General features: G+C 38.5%; 1 protein-coding gene across 1 annotated transcript in view; it reads left to right on the forward strand.

Annotated features, from left to right (window-relative positions):
- The first annotated feature begins 14,575 nt into the window (after positions 1 to 14,575).
- The window catches only part of ST3GAL6 (ST3 beta-galactoside alpha-2,3-sialyltransferase 6), a 52,866-nt gene continuing 48,326 nt past the window's right edge, over positions 14,576 to 19,115 (forward strand). The window contains exon 1 of the mRNA XM_088140791.1: positions 14,576 to 19,112. The gene's annotated coding sequence lies outside the window, so the exon portion shown is untranslated. The remainder of the gene's footprint in view (positions 19,113 to 19,115) is intronic.

Genomic DNA, 19,115 nt, shown 5'->3' on the forward strand with positions numbered 1-19,115 from the left:
ATCAAATCTTGGTCAATTTGTCTTTGCAAAGTGGATTCAAATCTATTGTTCAGGGTAAGATTAACGAAAAGAGTTCCCTCAAAGGATTTGCAAAACTTATTAGAATTCATATTATATTACTGTATGTGTGTGTGTATTAGTCCAGGACAGGACCTTGCCATCCATCCATCCGTCCATCCATCCATCCATCCATCCATCTCAAGGTCCTGTCCTGGACGAAACCCAGAGCATCCAGGAGCACATCAGTAAGATGGTACCCAAAGATGAGCTGCTGAGAGAATGCCTGAGGCAGCAGCAGACATGGGAGGAAGTTCAAGCAGAGGAAGTGCCATGGCAAGACAAGACCATGCATGGGATGTACCATCAACAGATAGCTGAGATGGCTGACACTGGGAAATCATACCAGTGACTGGAAAGGGCTGGACTAAAAGACAGCACTGAGGCACTGATCATAGCAGCACAAGAACAGGCACTAAGCACCATAGAAGCAGGGGTCTACCACACTAGACAGGACTCAAGGTACAGATTGTGCAGAGGCCTCAGAGATAGTCCAACATTTAGTGGCAGGGTGTAAGATACAGGCAGGAACAGCATACACTGAATGGCAAAACCAAGTAGCTGGCTTTGTGTACAGGAACATCTGCATAGTGTATGGGCTAGACCCTCCCAAGTCCAGATGAGAGATTCCACAGAAGGTCGTGGAGAATAACAGGGCTAAGATCCTGTGGGACTTCCAGATCCAGACAGACAGGCAGGTACTGGCCAATGAACCAGACATCATGGTAGTAGACAAGGACCAGAAGACAGGGTTGGTGATAGATGTAGCGGTGCCAAGTGACAGCAACATCAGGAAGAAGGAGCATGAGAAGCTGGAGAAGTACCAGAGCCTAAAGGAGCTACTAGAGAGGATGTGGAAAGTAAAGGCCAAAGTGGTCCCAGTGGTGGTAGAAGCACTCAGGGCTGTGACTCCTAAGCTGGGAGAGTGGCTCCAACAGATCCCAGGAACAACACCAGAGCTCTCTGTCCAGAAGAGTGCAGTGCTAGGAACAGCTAAGATACTGTGCCGAACCCTCAAACTCCCAGGCCTCTGGTAGAGGACCCAAGATTGAGGAACACATACCACCCATAGGGGTGAGTGGGGATACATACATTCATACACACATACATACATACATACATACATACATACATACATGCATATATATCAGAAAAAAGTGTAAGTTCCAGACAATACTAAGTTTGTTAGGAGACAAATCAATTATACACGATTAAATGTTTTTGTGCCTGTGGGGAGAGAATGACAGTAGCCATTGATTGACTTCAAGATTTTCTCTGGTGACCACTGTCTAAATTCTCTATCCTACCTAGCCTCCTGGAAATGAGATGGGTTATAACTAAAGAAAGGGCTTTGGGATAGATACCAAAGGTTAACATACTTGACCTATGGAATTTTGCTTGGCACCAAATTGGATGCTTTTTCAGGACTAGGTGAAGTCTTCCTTATTTGCCTAGGGTTTTTAGATCTTCCAAATTGTCATTCTTAATTTTTTTTTTAAATATGGAATTTGCTGTTCCTTAACCTTTATTTGAATAAAAATAAAGGGCACTTACCAAGTCTTACACTATTAACTGCTTACAAATTTAGCTGTAAAACAATGTCATAGTTGTTAACAGAGTTTATTGCAAGATATATAAAAGCATGTAAGATTGCAATGTAAGCGTGATCATATTATTGATTACTTTTTCAATTAATTTCTAAGATTCTGTTGCTTATATAAATTCCCAGACTTTGATGGTTTAGAGCTGGTTTACTTATTGCACTAAGCCATGTTTTATTTTTCCATGTTTTAAATAATCCACAATTGGATGGGTTCACATAACACACAAAGCCATAAATCATGGGTTAAAAACTGCAACGGCTTGGTTCACACAATACACTAAACCAAATCCAAGCAAAGGCTTAGTGCAATACACGAGCCCAGCCTAAGGGTTTAGCTTTGGTTTACTCCATTCAGAGATTTATTTGAGTCACCAAAAGCTACTGGTTTTGAAACAGCCTACAAATTTCAGAGCACATTTTCACATTACATGCTAAACCATAAGGGTTGGATGACTGGAATGTAAAAGCTACCATTATAATCCTACTCCAGCATAGTACCTAACCATTGCCAGATATTTAGCGTGTTGTAGGAAGCTGGAGTGGCTGCCATCCCCAATTTGCATTAACTGGAAATTTAGGGTATATTTTAATGTTTATTAATGTATATATTCTGAACAGTATTTTTATATGATTTTTGATAAGTTTTTATAATATTCATAATTGTTCATTTTTTAAAATGTATAAAACACACATCTTAGGACACAGAAGAAGCTTTTAAAAACCTCAGAGGAATGGAAATGTTATTTTATTTAAAAAGGCATGGAAAGCAATGATTTAGCCAGGGGTCCCAAAGAACTGGTTACTTGGTTTTAGCATTTTGTGAGCTAAGGCTATGATATCTGGATTGCAAACATTTCTGACGACCACTAAATGGCAGCAAGATTTGCTTCACTGGGATTTTTACAGCTCAGATGTAGCAGCCCCAGTAAAACTCCCCCCCCCCTCAAGATTGCAAATATCCATCCCTTATTGCTTCTCTTCTAGAGGTAGCATTTCAGCAGGATAATAACTATGTTTAATATACATTAAGTCATGCCAACCATGTATCTTACAATAGCATGTTATTTGGTTCAGGAATAAATCATAAGTTAGTATTACAAGCAGAAACCTGACAGGACTTTTTGGAATTTAGAGGTATTCAATGTATTTTGAAACACAGAACTTGTTATGTTAACCAATTGAGCTAAGGGCATATTATCAGAGCAAATAGTTTGCTCAGAGGGAGAACTTTCTTTACTTTGTGCTATTATAATTCTGTTGCTGGTTGCTTGGCTCAGATTCTTTCAACTAAATTTTAATAACTTTTTAAAATAATTGTCAGGCTTTTCAAATATTTTTTGTGGAGTCTCAAGTTAAATAATGAAGTAAACAAATATTTAAATGCTACTGTGAAAAAATTTGCATAGAGTACTTGAGGTAAAGTAGAAATCACATGGTTTTCTTATAAGTACTTTTCCTGCTCTCTGTTGTAAAATCTCACGACTGTTGCAGAACTTCCATTAGTAGAAAGTACATTTGGGTCACACCTTCATGCCTTGGGCCAATAACATTATATGGCTGGATTCAAACATCACATTATGGTTTAACTTTAGTGAAAAATGTGAAGCAAGTCACACATCAGTGGATCTCCTGGCTGATTGTCAAATGTGATTGTTAATCTCCATGAGGAAAACTTACAATATTTGGAGCATTTAGCTTAACCTCTCTCCTTTTTAAGATTTGGTTCGTGGTCATCCGTTGCCACTGCTGCTGCTGAATTTCTGGGCTTCTGTTGTCTTTTTAAAACTTTTGCTCACAAACCTGAAGGCCAGTGCTATGTATTTGCTGAAGTGTCAGACTACATTTGAAAAGAATCTGGTTTGAAATTAAATTGCTGAATTCACAAATTGCATTGTGGTTTGTTTAGTTTGGCTTAGCATGCTTTCTGACTCCAATTATTATGGTTCATAAGGCATGGTTTATGGTTTAACACTATGAATGAGTCCAACCAATTGTGGCTTTACTCAGAAAGCCATGGTTAAGCAAAATATTTTCATATATGACTACAGTCTACATCTACCAATTTAACCCATCTCATAAGGCTGTCATGAGGACAAAGAGCTGCTACCCTGACTTCCTAGTTTGAAGAGTTTTTGTTAATTATTGCTTTATTTTGCTGGGTGTTAATTTGAGCTTTGGAGTCAGGAGGTATATATGTTTTTATCTCTTCCTCAGCGGCTCAGCAAAACAATATGTATTTACATAGAATGCAGAGTTGGATCATGTCACAATTTACTAACAACTCAGAATATAAATTCAAAAAGATGAGTTCAAAATTATCATAATAAAAGTGTCACCTTATACATGAGCAAGGCTGTGATAGCAGGATAATGGATTTGTCCTGACTAAAGACTGATAAATAAATGTTAAATGGCAACTGTGAGAGCATGGTTGTGTCATGCAACTGAAGCCTCAAAGTCCAAAAGACACAATGGAGAAGAGAAGGAACATAATACCAATTCACATATTGCACTAAGCCAGAGTTTAATTTAACCATGGCTTGTTGAATTGGCTTTCATATCTCTCACTAAATCATGGTTTACAAACCAAAGTGGCTGAATTCACAGAACATGCTTATCCACAGTCAAACATAGGACATTATGGCTTAGTATAATGTCACATAAACTCAGCAGCAGGGGAGAAGAGCAAAGCAGGAGATAGACAGCAAATGAAAGAGAAATACATTTAAAAGAAAAGGGCCTGGAAAATGGTAGCCCCAAGCTCAGCCCTATTGTTAGGCAGAGTAAATTAGGAGGCAGATGCTGAGGGACATAGTACTGACAGTCTGCTGTCTACTCTGTCCTATTTCTTGACCTATCCTGCCCTCAGAAATATCAGAGCAAAATTATCTTTCTGCCATTGCAGAAGTAAGATTCAGCTGTTACTTTGACTGGCTTTTGGATATTGGAGATCCTGGTAGCAGAAGTCGTAGCTGTCTCAGAAGACAAAATGCCTTGACCAAGTGTAGACTTGGAGGTTTGTGGGCAGTGGGGTGGAATAGGGAACAGCAAGACTCCTTCAGAAACCTAGTTCGTGTTTCATGCTAACATTACAATGTGGCTGGTCAGATTGTGGCTTAGTGTGATATGTGATGACCCCAGTTAGAGTAAAATTAATAATATCCTGAACAGAAAACTAAAAAAGTCTGTTATAGCAAATCACTTCTTTTCTACCAAGGTGTGGAGGTCATCAGGGAATCTGGAGCAAATCCTGCAGGGAATCTCTATAATAAGTTCAAGATAACTTGCCATCCAGATGCCAAAATGTTGCTTATTGGTATCTCCATAGGCTGAAAGACTTATAGCCTGGGTTCACAGAACTCCCCATGCTTGCCAAAAGTTTATTTAATGAAGGCTTATTGTTATTTTTAAAACAGGGCAAACAGAAGTATTGTTTGCTACAGTGCTTTGATCTCAGGGCCATTATAGAAGCTTACAGTTTTGTTCTTACTTTACTTTTATAAATAGCTTCCCGAATATATTGATGGAAGCATTGGCATGGTATACTCATAAAACTAAAGTACTGTACTGCAGGCTCACTCCCCCTTCTCTTTACCAGCATAGCTGCAAGAAAGAGACTAGATATTTTCAATTACCAGCAAATGAGTATTATGCCTTAATCTTACATGGTGATTAAGATTAAACCATACTTTAGTGAAACAAGAAAGATTAGTAAATCCTGGTTGTTGGATTATTAGTTAAGATTAACCAGTTTGTTTACATGTGAACATACTTTTCCAGATTCACACACTATGCTAATCCAAAATGTAGGTTGCTTGGTTATTATTATGTGTACATCAAGCCATTATGACTCATTCAACAAACCACGCCGAAAATGTTATTTATTTATTTATTGGTTATGTTATCGATTGTATTCTTTTAAGCTATTCTTTGGTGGGAAGTTTTAATCATACACTTTTTAAAATGTTAATGCAGGTTGTAAACCACTATGAGTTGGTTCAGGTTTAGTGGTATATAGGCATAATAAATACTTGAATGAGTAAACCACACTATATGCAATGTAACAGTTAAAATGGAAGTGCTGATCCTCTTCTTCCACTGTAATAAAGTGAAGGAGCTGATGATTATGGGATTCTTTATATGTATATCCATGTTGGTTCATAGAATACAGTAAGCTAAACCCAAAAGCCCATAATATGACTTAAGGCAAAGTGCAGAGTTTCCATCAGTTTGAGAGCTGTGCCATGCTTCACACAGCATGTCAAAAGTTACATTCAATAGTCAGTGATGTATGGCCCATTACAGGGAGGCTCAGGAGTTTCCAGAGATGTCTTTAATATTCATTGTGCACTTTAAATCATCTCAAATGCAAAACAGGATCTACATTTTTCCCACACCTGGGGTGCTCTAGGATCTGCAAAAGGAGAATTGACAGGCCACATGAAACTTGTGCACCATCCTTTTCATCCTGGTGCTTGGAAAGCCAAATGTTTGAACCTTGTCCTTGTGTTTGGAGAGCACAATAGATTTCTTCCCATTTGGTGTGCCATTTCTTGCCACAAGAAATTTTCAAAAAAGGGATCAGACTGCATGCATGATTCTCAGTAGCCCTTTTGTGACCCCTGGGCATTCCTAAAGCAAGCAGAGCCCATATTCTGTGTTTTAGGAGATATAGGAAGGTTAGGAGGTGGATTATGTGACTCCCTACTGCAAGGTGGGTAGGGATTTAAAAGACTAAACAGTGAAAGGTGTCCCTTATGTCTTTGAAGGCTTAAGATACCCACTTTGCCTCTTCTTCCTTCCACAGGCCAACATTTTGGCCCACCCATTGTGACATTTCTGCACTGTATCCCTCAAAAGCCAACTGTTTGGGTTTTTTTTTAAGTGCCACCCTCTGCCACAAGAAAGTTGCATACCCCTATATTAAACAGCATTGTGAAGACTGGTCTAAGAAGTAATTTTAATCTTGGGTTAGAGATGGCAAGATTAAAACCAGTTAAAAGGGTGAAAACTCCTAGTAGCATCTCTTTAATCATTGTGGAAAATGAGATACTATTTTAAGCAAGATGTTTCTATATTGGTTAGAGCAGTGTTTTTCAACCTTGGCAACTTTATGCACTGAACTGAACTGTGGGATCAGGACAAGAGGCTATGAAGTCCAGCATTCTGTGTCATACCGCAACCAAGCAGATGTGTTTAGAAAATATACAAATGTGGATAGAAAGATAGCTAGTATCATGAAACCATATAATCAAGGTTATAAAATTGAAGATGACTGTATTGTCACATGGATCATTTACCTTTCTTCTAATTTGCAAAGATCACACTTGCACAGTGTAGCAGAATGCCTGCAGTTCTCTAACAATTGCACAGTAATTGCTATTTGCTTATAGCAGTAAAAACTAGCATATGAATATGAAGAGAGAGACAGGAAAGAAGAGAGAGATAACCATAAATTAGCAGGCAGGGTAGGGATCAGGAGTTTTAATGTTAACACACTGTCATTAATGTCATGATGTTTCTTGTTGTTTTTTTACCAGTAGGTCCAGATTTTCTCCTGTTCTGGCACAGCTAAGGCTAAAAGTAGGTTCCAGTTCCTAATTTCTTATTCTTATGACATTCTGAAAAGGTTTACTTAATACACTCAACTAGAAAATAAAGTCAAACCCAAAGTTGTTTACAGCAACATGTCATATATGATGAATCCAAATAAAACTGCCCACAGTCACTCTGTAGTGAGATGGGCAGTGACAAATTTGAAATATAAATAAGTACATACATACATACCTATAAATACTGTAAGGAATAGAAATATGTTATCCCAGATTCAAGATTTTTATTTTTCATTTCAGAGAAGGTATGTGCTGCTCCAATAATAGTACATAAAAATATACAGTTCTGTCACAGAACCATAAAAACCGCAGCACCTGGGTAAAATAAATAGCAGTTACCAGCCTTAGCAACTTATATCCCAAAAGCCTAACGGAGGGCTTCCACTTCTTTTCCAAAAAACAACAGAGAAGGGGCCATTCTGACTTGGAGAGCAAAATTCTCCATACAACTGGAACATGATTCCCTCTAACATCTTGCAGGGAGGGAATCAGAAGCATGCCAGTCTGGACTGAATGCACAGGACAGGCGTGTTCTACTCAGAGCAAGTGGTCCTGTAGGCAGCAAGGACCTGGGCCATAAAAGATTTTATAGGTTATTACCAGCACTTTGAATTTGAAACCTATTGGCAAGTAATGCAGTTTCTGGATGGTGTTCTTCTGCTAAATCAGTTCTAACCTGTCAACAAGCAGGCAGCTGCCCTTTGAACCAACTATTTCTTAGTAGTCCCCATGTAGACACCATTACAGCAATAATATAAAACCCCTACACAATGTAACCCCAGGTTGCATCATGGATTGATTGTCTAGCATTCTGCTTATCCAGTTCAATCACCAAAGGAAGGTCTGCTCTAAATCCTCCCCCCCCCAAATATTAAGAGGGGCTGGACTATGAGACAGGTCTTCTTGGTGGGACACAAGTATGAATGGCCCCTACCTTTATGGCATTCGGGAAGGCCTTCAAATCAGTTTTGTTCCAGAGGTCCTTAGAATAGGCAGCATTCTTTTTTAAAATAAAAATATCCATTTATTATGCAATTCCAAATGTGTTTTGTTTGTTTTTGCTTTAGTGTGCTATGTCAATAAGCCATTGTGGTTTATATAATATATTGATTATCTATCTATCATGATTTATAACTTAGACTATATCTGAACACTATGAGCATGTTCACGTGATACTCTAAGCAATTCTACTCAATTCGAAAAGATGGATTTCCACTATAGGCTAATAATATGTTCCCCGTATAACTTAAAGGACATGAGCAGTAATTCTTCCTAGAAAATAGGAACCCTAATTATCTGAGGCTCTAATATATTTGTTTACCTCTATTAATTCATTTAAGTAAATGCCTTTTGACAAGGTATTTCACGTGATATGAACAGTTCATATAACAATCCAACTCAAGAGCTTGGGCTGCTATGGCAGAAAAAATCTTATGGAAAGCAGTAGAAAAGACATTTTGTCCCTATTGCTGTTTCCTCTATCTGTGCTTTTCAGTACATCTGATTCCTTATGTATATTAGGATCAAATTTTAAAATGTAGCCCTGTGCTGCATAAACTACTTGCATTGCAGTCCACAGAGACTCATCATTATTTGGCTGGATTTTTGAAACACATCTTAAAGAAGTATTGAAACTTCAAACAAGGAAAAAAAGTTTTTAAAAAAGTTGAAGTCCTCAGTAATAGAAATCTTAAATTAAACCCACAAGACAACTAACTGCGTAGTTAGAAGGTATAGTGTACATTTATTGTATTCCCTGTGTTTTTCAGATTATAGTCCTATACGTATTTACTTGTGAGAAGCCCTAATGAATATTAGTTTTGAATGAATTGCATTGCCACATTCTTCTGGCATTATAGTACTGTAGTAACTACAGTCTTTTTCATCATTATAATTTTAAAAGAAATGATCAAGATGAAACCTGTTTCCAGGATTCTGTCTAAATTAAGTAGTATCTATTGTATTTCATTTTTTAAATATACATTGTCCTATCTATGTATAATGCTTCCCACAGCGGCAAGAAACATTGCTTAGATGGCTTCTGGTTTCATCTCAGTGGAAGGCGAGACAGAATCAGTTGGGCTTCAAGGTTTGGAAACCAAGTTTTGTGTGCAAAGCTGATGACAACGATATAACCTCTGCTACATACAAGTTTTGCCATTCACAGTATGAAAAGGCTAGGAATCAATATCAAATTATTATGGGTGAGCAGTCTTTCATTCAATTCATGTATTCTTTAGCATCCTTTTAAAACTAGGGATCCGTTGCTGATTATTCAATTGGTCTTTGAAAGCATGTTGATCTTCTCCCTTTCCCTAATTCTTCTCTTCCCTATTTCAAAAAGAGCTAAAATTGGTGCATATGGATTTCAGAGATAAAAGGGAACAGAACTTAGCTATTCAGTTGCAGTTGTTTGTCAAACCCCTCTCCCTTTCCCATCACTGGTATAGGAAAAACTTTCTCCCCTGATCCTCATTTATAGGTAATACAACCTGTATTGCAACAACTAGAGAGTGCTTTGAAGTTTTATTGATCTGTTGCTAAAGGGGTGTTCTCTTTGAAGAAAAACAAGCATTTTTATCAAATTCATCAGATGCATCACTTTCCTGCTTACCTCATTAGGAACAAATGGTTGAATTAAGAAAATAACTCCATTGTCCCTGCTCATACATACAGGTGAAACTCGAAAAATTAGAATATCGTGCAAATGTTCATTTATGTCAGTAAGGCAACTCAAAAGGTGAAACCAATATATGAGATAGACGCATTACATGCAAAGCGAGATATGTCAAGCCTTACTTTGGTATAATTGTGATGATTATGGCGTACAGCTTATGAAAACCCCAAATTCACAATCTCAGAAAATTAGAATAGTGTGAAAAGGTTCAATATTCTAGGCTCAAAGTGTCCCACTCTAATCAGCTAATGAATCCATAACACCTGCAAAGGGTTCCTGAGCCTTTAAATGGTCTCTCAGGCTGGTTCAGTAGGAATCACAAGCATGGGAAAGACTGCTGACCTGACAGTTGTGCAGAAAACCATCACTGACACCCTCCATAAGGAGGGAAAGCCCCAAAAGGTAATTGAAAAAGAAGTTGGATGTTCCCAAAGTGCTGTATCAAAGCACATCAATAGAAGGTTATGTGGAAGGGAAAAGTATGGTAGAAAAAGGTGCACAAGCAGCAGGGATGACCGCAGCCTGGAGAGGATTGTCAGGAAAAGGCCATTCAAAAGTGTTGGGGACTTTCACAAGGAGTGGACTGAGGCTGGAGTTAGTGCATCAAGAGCCACCACACACAGACGGATCCTGGACACGGGCTTCAAATGTTGTATTCCTCTTGTCAAGCCGCTGCTGAACAACAAACAACGTCAGAAGCGTCTTACCTGGGCTACAGAAAAAAAGAACTGGTCTGTTGCCCAGTGGTCCAAAGTCCTCTTTTCTGATGAGAGCAACTTTTGCATCTCATTTGGGAACCAAGGACCCAGAGTCTGGAGGAAGAATGGAGAGGCACACAATGCACGATGCTTGAAGTCCAGTATGAAGTTTCCACAGTCTGTGTTGATTTGGGGAGCCATGTCATCTGCTGGTGTTGGTCCACTGTGCTTCATTAAGTCCAGGGTCAACGCAGCCGTCTACCAGGATGTTTTGGAGCACTTCATGCTTCCTTCCACAGACGAGCTTTATGGGGATGCTGACTTCATTTTCCAGCAGGACTTGGCACCTGCCCACACTGCCCAAAGTACCAAAACCTGGTTCACTGACCATGGGATTACTGTGCTTGATTGGCTAGCAAACTCGCCTGACCTGAACCCCATAGAGAATCTATGGGGCATTGCCAAGAGAAAGGTGAGGGACATGAGACCGAACAATGCAGTGGAGCTGAAGGCCGCTACTGAAGCATCCTGGTCTTCCATAACACCTCAGCAGTGCCACAGGCTGATAGCATCCATGCCACGCCGCATTGCAGCAGTCATTGCTGCAAAAGGGGCCCAAACCAAGTACTGAGTACATATGCATGCTTATACTTTGCAGAGGTCCGATATTGTTCTATTTCCAATCCTTGTGTTATTGATGTCATGTAATATTCTAATTTTCTGAGATTATGAATTTGGGGTTTTCATAAGCTGTACGCCATAATCATCACAATTATACCAAAGTAAGGCTTGACATATCTCGCTTTGCATGTAATGCGTCTATCTCATATATTGGTTTCACCTTTTGAGTTGCCTTACTGACATAAATGAACATCTGCACGATATTCTAATTTTTCGAGTTTCACCTGTAGTTATTTGTAACTTGCTTCTTTCTCTAGGAATTGTGCAAGGCAGCAATTTGAACAAAGAAAGCTTGTTGCTAATCTTAGTATAGCCTGTGTTTCTTAATACAGGCATACCTCATTTTATTGCACTTTGGTTTATTGCACATTGCAGATATTGCATTTTTTTTTACAAATTGAAGGTTTGTGGCAACCCTGCGTTGAGCAAGTCTATCCGATGATTAGCATTTTTTAGCAATAAAGTATTTTTAATTAAGGTATGTACATCTTTTAGAGATAATGCTGTTGCACACTTAATAGACTACAGTATAGTGTAAACATAACTTTTATATGTACTGGGAAACCAAAAAAATGTCTGTGGCTTGCTTTATTGCGATATTGGCTTTATTATGGTGGTCTGGAACCAAACTTGCAATATCTCCAAGGTGCGCAACTTATCTGCTATTGCAATGGTTTATAGCTTATTCTGTTATGTACTCTAAGCATGGCTATGGTTATGTCTGCTAATGTTTACTGATTTCACAGTCCTCAATTTGGTTGATGAAGGATAACTCAATGGATAGATGGCAGGCATGCAAGTGAGAGAGAAGAGGAGGCAAGAGACAGGGGGTAGCCAAAAGTTTGGACTACTTGGGCCATCAGCAGAGGTTCATGTTTTCTAACAAACCTTTGGGAGGGATATTCTAAACTCTGCACACTTTCACTAGTGAACATGGGGAGATAAACAAGTTTGTTTACAAGCTGAAACTCTTTGTACTTTGTTGTCCTACCCCAACTCATCAGGCAATTTGGCTTTATTATGGTGGTCTGGAACCAAACTTGCAATATCTCCAAGGTGCGCAACTTATCTGCTATTGCAATGGTTTATAGCTTATTCTGTTATGTACTCTAAGCATGGCTATGGTTATGTCTGCTAATGTTTACTGATTTCACAGTCCTCAATTTGGTTGATGAAGGATAACTCAATGGATAGATGGCAGGCATGCAAGTGAGAGAGAAGAGGAGGCAAGAGACAGGGGGTAGCCAAAAGTTTGGACTACTTGGGCCATCAGCAGAGGTTCATGTTTTCTAACAAACCTTTGGGAGGGATATTCTAAACTCTGCACACTTTCACTAGTGAACATGGGGAGATAAACAAGTTTGTTTACAAGCTGAAACTCTTTGTACTTTGTTGTCCTACCCCAACTCATCAGGCAATTTGGTTCTGGAGGTTGAATCCTTATTCTAAATCTCTGCAAATAAGAGAGGGAATTGCTACCTCACTGTAGGAGGTGATTATTTAAAGTGCCAGTGCCTGCTGCAAAATGGGTGGGAGACCAAAAGGCAGTGCCACTTCCTCTCCTCTTCCCTAAGATGAGCAATTATAATTATCTGCAATGCCCCCCTCAGCTCCTCTCACTCAAACTGGCTGATGAAGAAAGCTCTGTTCCCCATTCCCAACACACAAATATTTAGCTTCTTTTGAAATTAGGAGGGCAGGAGAATCTGGGAGAAAGCAACATGATAGTGATTAATTATGCCTGCGTGTCCGTATGTCAGCCAGAACATTTCCCCCCCCTTTTTTTAGGACTATTAATTTCCTATCTCAGGGGGGAAAAATATAAAATCAAAAGAAAAATCAAACTGATGAAAACCTTTGACATCCTGATTGTTCTCCCAGATTTGCAGTAAGATGGCTGCTGAGCCCCTGTAGGTAGTATTTTTGTTGTTATATTCAGTTTTCTCCTCTGGGTGTCTATAATTTGTTTCTTTTTAAAAAAATTGTTCCTGCTTTTAAAGTATAAGCCATCCAGAGTTGTTTGGAGTTGGCAGCCTGTACATTATATAAATACATAAACTGGGAAGCAGCAGTGTGTGCTCTGCTCCCACACAGAGGAGTGATGGTGGGGGAGCAATTTGCTGGCTGAAGGCTGCCTGCCATCCCCTCCATAAGCCTTCTCCAAGGCCTGCCAACTGAACCCTGGGAGGGAACTCCAGTCTGGCCTTTCCAGTCTTCCAAACTCCCAAATATGTGAAACTAAGTAATAGGAGGCGTGAAATGAACGAGCAGAGACCTTCATTTGTATATGAACTCACTCCAGGTTCATCATGCATTCTTTTTTGTCCACCAATCTGTTAAGTTCAAATACTTTTTTTGGGGTGGGGGGGTGGATGAGGGTATGTTGATCTCCAGAAAGACCTGCATTTATTCTTCCATGATATTGATATTCTTATACCCTCCCTACACTCCCCACAGCCCCCAAAAAGAAATAGGCTGTAGAAGGCAGGTGTCTGATTTCTCTCTCTTCTAAAGCCAAAATGGCCATGGAGAGCAATACTCAGTGACAGGACCATGCCCACAGCAGACTTAAGCAGCCAATAGGATCTAGGCAGTTGTCAACTTTTGTCCTCCTCATCAAAATGCAGCAGAATGTTTGTATGGCAAGATTTGTGATGGGAGAAGAGAGCAGCACAACAAATATGACTCTAGGCTGCCTTAGGAGCAGACTGGGGATGAGATGAGGATGTGTCATTAAAAAATGGTTAGTAAGATGTCTTCATGCCACAACTGGTAGAACATAAGCCTGTAGTTTTGCACTCAACCCATTCAAGGTAGGTGGTGGTAGGCTTCAGCTGCAATTATAAAGCAAATAAATAGCAAAAGGAATAAAAATCCAAATCTACTTGCTTAATTTTTATATTGTTAATACATGAATTACAACATTTAATGAAGTTGCTTTATATGTTAATCCACAATTAAAACAAAAATTGTTACTGCCTGATGATCATGATAGATTTGCTGGAGTGGAAGTGGAACTACAGGGAAAACTCTAATTCTGGGACTTAATGCTCCAAATGCAGATAAAGGAAACTTCTATAAATGTCTTATGGAACAATTGATAACTCTTTCATATGAAAATTCGTACTTGATGGGAGATTGGAATGGAATGATCTCCTCACATCTAGACAGAACATCTTAGAAGAAAATTAAAGTACTCAAGGTAAAATACCAAAGACTTTTTTCAATCTGATGGATAATTTATTCTTAGTGGATATACAGAGACAGAAAAATGGTAATTCTAAAGAATATACTTACTTTTCCGAAAGGCATAGATCGTTTTCAACAAGTGATATGATTTGGATTTCAAAAACTTTGGCTACTAAGACTTCTAAAGTTGAGATTTTACCAAATACTATTTCTGACTATAATCCGGTGACTTTGATTCTTAAAAGTCAATTACCTCCTATAGATGGAGATTAAATGAAATATTACTACAGAAAGAGTTGATAATGAAAGACTATAAAAAGAAACTAACAGAATTTAAATAAAGGCACGGACTTAAGAATGGTTTGGGATACAAGCAAAACTTTTATTAGAGGATATTTTATATAGCATAATATTGAACTTAAAACTCCAGAGAAAATGCAATCTATTGTGGAGGAAAAAAAAAGAGTTAAAGAAAGCACCACAAAAATTAATATCTACATCAAATTAAACTTTTACAGCAACAGTTATCCATGTTAATAGTGAGACAACTGGAGATTAAGATGAATTATGCTAAACAAAAGAATTTTCAATTTGCAAATAAACCAGGGAAATGATTGGCATATAACTTATGAAAAGACAAAAGAGGACGATTCTGAAATTACATAAGGAGACACTGTATTAATGGATAATGTGACTATACAAAAAAACCTTCCATCAATATTATTCTAATTTGTATAATGGACATGATATTTCCTTGGAAAAAATAGATGACTACTTAAAAAAGCAGGATTTTCCAAAGCTTACAGAAAATCAAAGGCAGATTATGAATAGACCTATAACAATAATGCAAGTTTCTGAAGCTATAAAAAAGATTAAACCAGGTAAAGTACCAGGACCAGATGGACTACTGGGTTCTTATTACAAATGCTTTGAGGATGAAATTTTACAACCACTTCAAAATACAATGAATTCTATTTTACAGGAAGGTAGAATGCCAGAGTCTTGGAAAGAGGCTAATATAGCATTACTACCTAAAGAGGGACAAGACCCAAACTTAACTAAAAATTATAGACCAATATCATTACTGGACAGTGATTACAAGTTATTTACAACAATATTAGCAGATAGTTTAAAAATAATTCTACAAGAATTTATTCATGAAGACCAACGTGGATTTCTACCCAAAAGACAATTAATAGACAATGTCAGAACAGCGTTGGACATTATAGAATATTTGGAACAGCATAATGAAAAGCTGCATTAATCTTTTTAGATGCAGAGAAAGCTTTTGACAATTTAAACTGGCCCTTTTTGTTTAAAGTTTTGGAGGACATGAATTTTGGAGAGAACTTTATAAAAGGGGTAAAATCAATTTATAACTCATAGAAAGCACATTTATTTATTTATTTAGCGTATGGCATCTCATACATGGACATACATTAAATATTAGCATTTAGCCTAAGTTAAAAACACTTTAAAATATAAATGTTAAAAAGGTCTATATTCAAATACCAATGTCTAGGTCATCTAACCATTGAAGTGTAACATCATTTATATAAAAAAAATCAGATACTGGGCCAGTATATGCCCTCAACAGAAAGCACAAATTGTTAATAGAGATTTAACAAAACCATGCAAGATACAAATGGGAGCAAGATAAGGCTGCCCATTATCCCCTCCTTTGTTTATTTTAGTTCTTGAAGTTTTGAATAGAAATATAAGACAAGAGGAAAAGATAACGGGCGTTAAAATTAAAAAAGAGACTTATAAGTTGAGAGCTTTTGCAGATGATCTGGTGTTGGTGTTGAAAGATCCCCTGAAGGGACTGAAGTTTTAATGAGAAAACAAAATGAATTTGGTGCATTAGCTGGTTTTAAGATTAATAAACAAAAGATAAAAATGTTGACAAAAAACATGATACAATAACAAGAAGAATTGATAAATAAAACTGGTTTTAAGATTGAGAAATAGGTTAAATATTTGGGTGTTAATTTGACAAATATTAATTGTATGTTGTTTCAAAATAAATATATTAAAACATGGAATGAAATTAAAAAAGATATGCTAAGATGGGAACAATTACAATTGTCATTGTTGGTAAGAATCTCTGTGATTAAGATGAATGTTTTACCTAGAATGTTATTTTTGTTTCAAACAATACCTGTTGTGACAACTGATGTTCTATTTAAACAATGGTATAAAGATATATCTAAATTTGTGTGGCAAGGTAAAAAACCACAAATTTAGTACAAAGTTTTACAAGATGCTAAAGGAAGAGATTTGGGTCTATCGGATTTGAAATTGTATTTTGCAGCTTGTTGTTTAGTTTGGATGAAAGATGGGGTGACTTTGAGAAACAGGAGGTTATTAGAACTAGAAGGGCATGATTTAAGATTTTGGTGGCACAGCTATCTACGGTATGACAAAGTTAAGGTTAACGTAGATTTTAAACATAATTTTGTTAGGTGTGCCTTACTGAGAATGTAGAATAGATATAAAGCTAGGCTGTCCCTGAAGGTTCCTTTATGGTTGTCACCACAAGAAGCTTTTTATAGAAAAGAAATGCTAACTAAGCATAAATGGTGATATATTGGAATTTTCTCAAGGGGATTTTAAATTCAGTACAAGAGGATCTGACATCAGAACATTATACATGTCAATGGTTTTCGTATGTACAATTACAAGAAAGATTTAAAGTAGATAAAATGACTTTTGGTTTTAAACATGGTAAGATTGAATTTGAAGTAGAAAAAATGGTTAGTAAGATGTCTTCATGCCACAACTGGTAGAGCACAATAAGCCTGTAGTTTTGCACTCAACCCATTCATGGCAGGAGGTGATAGACTTCAGCTGCAATTCTAAAGCAAATAAATAGCAAAAGGAATGAAGTCCAAATCTACTTGCTTATATGAATTACAACATTCCTAAAATTATCTGAGATCAGAGAAACATTCCTAAAATAAAATTCTCTGTGATCAGCTCTTATAAGTCACACTAATATGATTTTTTTTTTCATATTTTAACTTTAATTCAGTTCCTGGATTTTTCATTGGTGTGGACAAATCACTCTGGTTTATTGCAAGAAAACTGTGTGGTACTGTGGTTAGAATTTCAGACAAGGAATTCATTACTTCATTCTGTGAAGCAAAGCTGAAGAACCTGGGAGTGTCAATTTTACATAGCACAAATGGAACCCCAATCTGGTACCCGCCAGATGAGGTGGATTACAATTCTGTCTTCCCAGTCACCCCATGATAGGAGGAAGTTGGGGAAGGCTAATATTTAAAATCTGTCAACGGGTACTTGGAAGACTAACAGAAACCTGATTCACATTTGGATTTAACCACAATTGCTGGGTTTAACTTAACACACTGTTAAATGAAAACCAAACAAGCCACACAATGGCTTGGCATAATATGGGAAACAATTTGTGGCATAAATATTTACCAAGTCTATTCTCTGTTTCCTGAATCTTGCTGTGGGCATGCCCAGGCAAAGTAGGAGTGAGTTTTGACAACATCACCACTTTGATTCTGCAAGCCTCCTCAGATTTTTAAGTGGTGACTCTGCTCTGAATCGCTTGTGGCACCCTACAGCATCACAATCCGCAGCCTGAGAAGCCTTCTAAGAGACTAATATGCTTTCTTCTTGGAATTGGTCATCCTAAACTAAGGTGGCCAAGATTAAGACTCGCCTTGAATCTGTCATCTATCGGGACCCTTGCGCCTTCTTGGTAGCAGGTTCCCCCCCCCCCCCAAAGATCCAGATCCTTCTGCTGCTGTTTAGAAGAGTGGTGAAGACCTGAATTTTCCCCCAGGCCTTTGGCAAGAGAGAGAGACCTGCGGCTTCATTGCGCTCGCCATCTTTTATCTTTATTGGTTTGATTGTAATTTCTTTGTTGTGAGCTTCCCAGAGTTGTTCAGAGCCAGGCGGCATACAAGCTTAATTAAATTATTATTATTGTTAAATAATTCTGGAGGGCAGTTAAAAGCAGTTAAGTCTCATTATCGGTAAGATTCAAATAAAGCAGCGAGTTTCTGTAAGAGCCACAAGGGCTCTGCTTTTATGCAGATGATGCTCTTATTACGGATTGCCTGCAAGGAGGACGGTGGGCCAGATGCCTGTTCACGTCCCTCCAACTCCAGGAACCTACGGGGTGATGCAGTAGCGTTGTACAGCTAGATCGCCCAGGAAGAACGGCCTCCGGTTCCCCAATGAAGGCGGGCCTCCCCTCTTTTGACCCAGCTCTAGCAATTTACGTGAAATGAGCAGGGGGGAAAGGTTCTTCTCACCTAGTGGGAAGGTTTCGGCCGCGGCCACAGGCGGAGCCTCGGCTGCCCTTGCAGTTTCCTGCTGCCTCCCTGGCCATTTGGTTCCAGCCTCGGCTCCCAGACGCCTTCCCCAAAGCGAAAACCGCCTGCCCCCTCCCCCGGCCCGATGAGGTCCCATTCCCTTCCCTGTAGACTGGCCTGAATTGCAGGGCGGGAGAAGGGACGCTACGGCGAAGCAGAAAGGCCGCCGCCGCCGCCGAGAAAGGGAAAGCCCCGGCGCATCCAAGCTGGGCATTCGCGGAGCACCTCTAGCCCGCAGGGCACGGTA

Source organism: Python bivittatus, unplaced genomic scaffold (assembly GCF_059951505.1).
Source record: "Python bivittatus isolate LINGU-HERP-01145 unplaced genomic scaffold, Pbiv_v1 ctg000340_np1212, whole genome shotgun sequence".
In the NCBI taxonomy this organism is placed as follows: Eukaryota; Metazoa; Chordata; class Lepidosauria; order Squamata; family Pythonidae; genus Python; species Python bivittatus.